Raw genomic sequence first — 6,867 nt, 5'->3', positions numbered from 1 at the left:
TAGCTGACAGCAAATACTTGGGTTCAAGCTGTTCCCTAGCAATGCAATTCCACTGAACGTGTCAATAGTTTGCCAGTGAACGTCACAGTGTCATCATCACAATGTTCCATAACTTCTGCAGATTGCGGGAGATGGTGTGAAGCGTGTTTAACCCTTTTGAGGTGTGATGAGTGTTTGGTTTTTTTCAAATGTTTCACTCAGAATTCTATTTTGGAACTCTTCGTGACATCATAATTAGAATGTTCAGCTCTCAAAATTCGAATCACAGCGGTACTTTGGACGCTCTTTGGTTTCTGACGAGGTAATAGATTTAAAGCTGTCGAGAGTAGACGTAAAGAGATTGTAAGCCATTGAAGAATAAACCTCAATAATGCCTTTGAATCCCCTTAAATTTTATGAAGCCTTTATCGATACTTCACACCTGGCGTGTTCTTCTCTTGTTTTCTTGCTGACAGAAGAGAGAGTAACTTTTGATAAAGTGTGAGACTGTACTCAGAGGAAAGTTAATTTACCCTTAACAGGGAGTATGAAACAGAAGAGCTAACAGATGGGACCGTTTCAAGTCATAACATCAATGGTAGCTTTTTATTTTCATCAAGTTTGGTTTTATTAGTCACATATAAAGTACATGTACATTACAGTGAAATGCTTGGTTCTTTATGAGCCCCTGAGAATGTGCTTCATACTGAGAAAAAAAAGTACAGGAGGAATAAAGTCCCAACACTATACAAATATACAATATACAAATGTGTCATTTAAAAAAAAAAAAAAATGTTACATTCATAGATTTCTTTATTAATAATTAAGCTGTGGCTTTCCCAGTGACCCCTCTGGTAGAGCCATATGAAATCCGTTTTCTTTTTTTCCAAATTCCGTTTTTTCCGTTTTAATATTTCAGAATTCTGTATTTAGCTTTTTACGCTCATTTTACCATCATAAATAGTGTCTAATAAGTGGGAATGAATAAATGTCCACAATTTAATAATATATAACAGTCCATTTCATGTTTGTAAGTGCTGCAACTCAAGTGGTCTGCACACGGCGGGCGACCGACGTCGCCTGGCGATGCGATCGCCTGTCGCTCAACGACAATCGCTTAGCCCCGCACATCAGAGGCGACCGTTCAGGTATAATAAGCTATGTGTCGCTCTGTTTAGCTGGGGGGTGTTTCCCCCCGGGAGATATAAGGTCGCTTTCACATATAGTTTTGGTGGACTCGGTGCGGTTCTGGTGGTGAAGTTGCAACATTGTTGCATTCTTCATTTGGTTCGCCTGCGTTCACATAGAAATCTGTGAGGCGCACCGAACCTTCTGAACAATGTCACGCGGTCGAAAAGGGCGCTCGGCTATTGGACAGTGGAAATGTGTGTGTGGCTGCGAGCCTGTGTGTGTTCGCGCGCGTGTGTGTGTCTGTGTGTGGATAGATAGATAGATAGAGAGATAGATGCAGTGTGCTTGTTTTGCAGTGAATGAATGCTGCGAGCAGTGGTAAGGTAATAATAGTATTGACGTGGCATTGATCCATTGATCCAATGCCGTGCGCCTCGGTAATAATAATAAGCCACGTTTTTTCTTCCTTCTTCCCAAGATGCACAGTTAGATAGATAGATAGATAGATAGATAGAGAGAGAGAGAGAGAGAGAGAGAGAGAGAGAGAGAGAGAGAGAGAGAGAGAGAGAGAGAGAGAGAGAGAGAGAGAGAGAGAGAGAGAGAGAGAGAGAGAGAGAGAGAGAGAGAGAGAGAGAGAGAGAGAGAGAGAGAGAGAGAGAGAGATAGATAGATAGATAGATAGATAGATAGATAGATAGATAGATAGATAGATAGATAGATAGATAGATAGATAGATAGATAGATAGATAGATAGATAGATAGATAGATAGATAGATAGATAGATAGATAGATAGATGCAGTGTGCTTGTTTTGCAGTGAGTGCTGCGAGCAGTGGTAATAATAATCACTTCCTATATTTGGTTCGCATTTGGTCCGATGAAGCGAACCGAGACCGACGTTTTCAGGCGGACCAGAGTTCGCCTGTTTGGTCCGCGAAACCGAGTTCGACACGCATTCACACAAACCCAAAAAACCGGACTATCGAATTCTGGTCCGAAAGTCCCGGACCAAACAGCCCCTGTGTGAAAGCGACCTAAGAGGACGGACCGCCAGGACCGGACGTTAGTTTGTCGTGAAGCGAGCGTATTAGCAGGTAGCTGTGTTGTGCTTTACGAGGGAGTGTATTTATTAACCTGTAAACCCATATTGAGCTGGAATTAAACCACCATATACGAATACAACCTCTCCTCATTCTTCCTGACATTACTGCATGCCTGATCGCTACGATACGTTCACTACCAGTGTTATGCGGTCTGCTGAGAGAGAATGTGTTTTCACTGAAGACTGTTCCGTTCTCACCATCATTTTCTTTGGACAATAAACCTTATGAACTAAGTTACATCAGCTGCAGCCTGGACATTAAACTCTGTCAACACCCACAACTTATTTTGTTACCCGAGTATAAAAACATCTAGTAGGTGCATCGTGGCGCATTGTTCATTTATTAGTTAATGACAAGCGGCCACTATAGCTTCTCAAACTAACGTTATTTATTTAAATTGTTCCCGTTAATAATAATGAACATAAGTAGCATGGTAATAATACGTAGGTTATTGATCAATGAATGTATTGATACATTAAAGGTGTACAAATGATACACCAGTAGAACTTCTGCACTACTTCTACTGTAGAAGTCATGTTATTTCCTCATTGTCCGTGTGCCATCGCCTAAAAAAATAGGATTGAGGCGATATTTAGCGAGGCGACAGAAATAGCTTGCCGACCGTCGCTTCAAAATCTCCTGCCGTGTGTGTTCTCTCATTCATAACAATGGAGGTGATACAAATCTGTCGGTCGGCTCGCTAAAAAAATCGGTCGCCTGGCTAAAATCGCTCGCCGTGTGGGGACCCCTTCAGAAATACAGTTACATTTTACATAATATGTTTCAAATAATATTGTGACAAAATAAAAATGCACACAAAATAAAAATACACATTTCAAGTGTAAACAATAGATACATCTAGCTACTACTGACATTATCACAATGTCAGTAGCCTAGCTATATCTATTCTATTGTGATGAAATATAGTAATGCATAATTTATGCACCTCTAGTTAATTTCATTTATAAAGGACAGTGTGTACTGACAATAATTTGCATTCAAGAAATAGATGGGTGCACCACATTTAGCGAGAAGCGATCATTTCCATCTATAGTCCTATGTAGTGTAACATTGCATAGCTATTTAATCACAATAGTGTCAGTCAGAGATCATCGTTGTTAGAGAGCTGGTGTGTTTTGGAAAGCACGCTGTTTTTCCTTGTTCCTGATATGGATTTTGGAGACTAAGTGATCTTCGCACATGTTTTTGCGGGTCCAGTCCACGGTATGTTGACAGAATTTGCAAAACACCTTATCGCCTGAGGTATAAAAGTCATTAGGATACTGCTCTGCTCTGAATTTAGGGCTTTAGTGCGGAATTTCTTCGCTTTTTTGACTACGTTAATTAACACCGAAGCAGCCAGACGCTTGGACATTGCTGTGTGTTGTGTGTATGGTCATGTTTGCTTTGCACCAAACGTTCCATCCGAACATGGAATTTCAGTCCAGATTAGGGCAAATTTAGCAATATTCCACGTTTTACAGTTGATTCCATTTTTATTGGTCTATTCCGTGAACGCGGCAGATTTCATATGGCTCTACCCTCTGGCCATAGGCAGGGTTTGAGATGATTGACACGTCTCCGATCCTGTGCACCACCTGGCGCCTGTTTGAGCTGAGAACAGAGTCAGCTTGACTTCTGCTGGCAATGGTATCAGGAGAGAGAGACAGAGGGAGGGAGGGAGGGAAGGAGGGAGAGAGGGAGGGAGGGAGGGAGGGAAGGAGGGAGAGAGGGAGGGAGGGAGGGAGGGAGGGAGGGAGGGAGGGAGGGAAGGAGGGAGAGAGAGAGAGAGGGGGCAGAGAGAGAGAGAGAGACTGAGAGTGAGAGAGAAAGACAGAAAGATGAGAGAGAGAAAGACAGAAAGAGAGAGAGAAAAAGACAGCAAGAGAGAGAGAGGGGGGGGAGGCAGCAGGTCCTTACAGATCTGACGAGAAGCAGGGGGGAAGGAGAGATGGAGAGATGATGGATGGAGGGAGGGAGGGAGGGAGGGAGGGAGAGAGGTGTGCATATAATATTCCCCCCCATTTCCCAATAATTGTAAAGAAAGACCCACTTGCCGGCCTCGTCGGCTCGCTACCTGGGGACCATTATCGCTCCAACCAGGAATAACACGTACGGTATATATCTGCCCCGCCTGCCGGGATCACTGTCATTCTCCACGTAATTAGTGTCTAAGGGGCACCGGGAGAGAGCGTGCGGAGCCAGACACGGGGTGAATCATTCAGGGGGGGGGGGGGGGGGGGGGGGGGGGGGGGGGGGGGGGGGTGCAGGGGAGCGGATGGATAATTTAACACGGATCTCCAGAAGCTCAACCTGAGCGAGTTGGATCACCTGAGCGGTGGATGTGACACGTGAATGTATTAGGTAGCGGGAACGATAAGACAGACTGACCTGACAGATTTCCATAATTATTGTTGCAAATCTCTCTGGCTCCATTCTCTCTCTCTCTCCCTCTCCCTCTCCCTCTCCCTCCCTCTCCCTCTACCTCTCTCTCTCTCTCTCTCTCTCACTCTCTCTCTCTCTCTCTCCCTCTCTCTCTCTCTATCTCTATCTCCCTCTCCCCCTCTCTCTCTCTCTCTCTCTCTCACTCTCACTGTCACTGTCACTGTTTACAAAAACAAAAACAGTTTACTCTCCAATGATTAATGCACTACCAGTGGTGGTTGAAAGCAAGAGACAGGATTATTATTCATATAATAAATAATGAAATTATAAGTGAACTGATAATACCTTTGTTGTTGTTTTCTCTCTGTGTGTGTGTGTGTGTGTGTGTGTGTGTGTGTGTGTGTGTGTGTGTGTGTGTGTGTGCGTGCGCGTGTGTGTGTGGTGTGTGTGTGCGTGTGTGTGTGTGTGTGCGTGTGACCAGATAATCTTCCGCAAGATCCTGGAGGTGAAGAAGGAGGAGGAGGAGAGGCAGCGGAGCGAAGAACGAGGTCCAGCTCACCATCCCCGAGGACCACCCGGTCCGGAAGCTCTTCCAGAAGTTCAAGCAGCAGAAGGAGCTCCGGAGCCACCAGGGGGGGCGAGCGGCGCCTCGCAGCTGGACCTGGAGAAGAACCAGCTGCAGGTGGACCCCCAGCACCAGCACCACCTCCAGCACCAGCACCTGCACCAACACCTGCACCCCCACAGCCTGCAGCTGGGCCACTCCAGCCTCCAGCACTCCCTGCCGCTCAGCCTGCACGCGGCCGCCGCCCTCCTCCTCCCTGCAGAACGGAGCTCCGCCCAGCAGCAGCGTGCTCACCGTGTCCCAGGTCACGCCCATGCACAGCAGCTCCCTGACCTACGGTAGGGCCCGGCGAGCCGTCCGTCAAGCAGAACAACTGTGACATCATGGAGCTGCAGCCCAGCTGTGCCGCCCGCGGGCGGAGGAGGGGAGCAGGCCGGCACCGGCACCGCCGCCAGGCTCAAGGTGGCCGGCAGCCCGGCTCTGGGGGGCAGACCTCTGGTGAAGCCCAGCGGCTGGCTGCGCCTCAAGGGCAACGCGGGGGGGGGCGTCCCGCCGCCGGCCTCCTCCTCCGCGGAGCCCCGGAGGGAGGGGCTGAACAACAGCGTCACCAAGGCCGTCTCCGTGGAGATGCTCTCTCAGCAGGAGGGCAAAGGTCAGGAGGCGGTGGGGGGGGGGCGCAGATCGGGGGACCTGGAGGAGGGGGGCGGTGCGGGCGGGGTGTTGTCCGGCAACAACCCCCTCCGCAAGACGGACTCGTGCGACAGCGGCATCACCAAGAGCGAGCTGCGCATCGACCGGGCCGGCGAGGCGCGCACCCCGCTGGCCGTCACCCCGCTGCTGCACAGCCCCAACCCCTTCTTCTGCCCCATCCCGGAGCAGGTGCTGCAGGCCGCGCTGCACGAGACGCGCCTGGAGCTCCGCGAGGACATCCAGACGCTGGGGGGCCGCCTGGGCGCCCTGGAGGGCCAAGTGGCCGAGATCATCAGGCTGCTGTCGTCGTCGGACCAGAGGAGGCCGCAGCCGCCGCCGGCGGGGGGGCCCTCGTCGTCCGCCTCCTCCTCCTCCTCCGCCGCCGCGGCCAAAGCCAAAACCCAACGTCAGGACATCTTCACCGTCTCAAGGCCCGTGTCTCCGGACGTGGAGAAGGACGACGGGCTCTGAAGAGAACTGGGGCCAGTGGTGTGTAGAGTGGGCCGCCGGAGGAGGTGGACTTATTAGTGCTTACTATACCGCTACGTTCCCCCCCCCCCCCAAGGCACATTAGCGTTGTACTATCTGTCGATGGTAATTCGACCGATAAGGCGGGCATTCCATGAAGGAAGCGGGCATCTGGGATTAATAAGAAGAGGATGCCACCCGCAGCTCAGGATTCCAGTGAACTAAGGTTTTACTGGAAGAGGAAAAGGTGGATGAAGAGTTTTGAAAAGTGGAGGAACTGGTAAAAGGTTTCGAATGTTTGATAGGCAGGCATTCTTTTTATATAGGAAGCATGCGGGCATCTGGGATTAATAAGAAGAGGATGGGACGCAGATCAGCACCCGGAAACCTCACCTACAACGCAGTGTGTCTCCCAGTGGTAAAGGGGACTGATCCTTCTCTCATGGTTCTAGGCGGGCAACGCTCCAGACCAACTACTACACCACTGGTTCTCAACCGGCTACTTTAACGTTTGCACAGACTTTTTTTTTGTTGTCTCCCTTTGGGC

The 6,867-nt window shown here is 49.2% G+C and overlaps 1 pseudogene across 1 annotated transcript in view; it reads left to right on the top strand.

Moving 5' to 3' along the window:
• Positions 1–6,323, top strand: part of LOC311223754 (voltage-gated delayed rectifier potassium channel KCNH5-like) — a 301,501-nt pseudogene extending 295,178 nt beyond the window's left edge. The window contains exon 15 of the transcript in view: positions 5,079–6,323. The product of the transcript in view is annotated as a voltage-gated delayed rectifier potassium channel KCNH5-like (transcript). The remainder of the gene's footprint in view (positions 1–5,078) is intronic.
• Positions 6,324–6,867: the final 544 nt, after the last annotated feature.

The sequence above is a fragment of the Notolepis coatsorum genome (genome assembly GCF_963971535.1).
Source record: "Notolepis coatsorum genome assembly, chromosome: 2".
Classification (NCBI taxonomy): domain Eukaryota; kingdom Metazoa; phylum Chordata; class Actinopteri; order Aulopiformes; family Paralepididae; genus Notolepis; species Notolepis coatsorum.
Note: the sequence above shows the minus strand (reverse complement) of the source record. Positions and strands in the feature narration are given on the sequence as shown.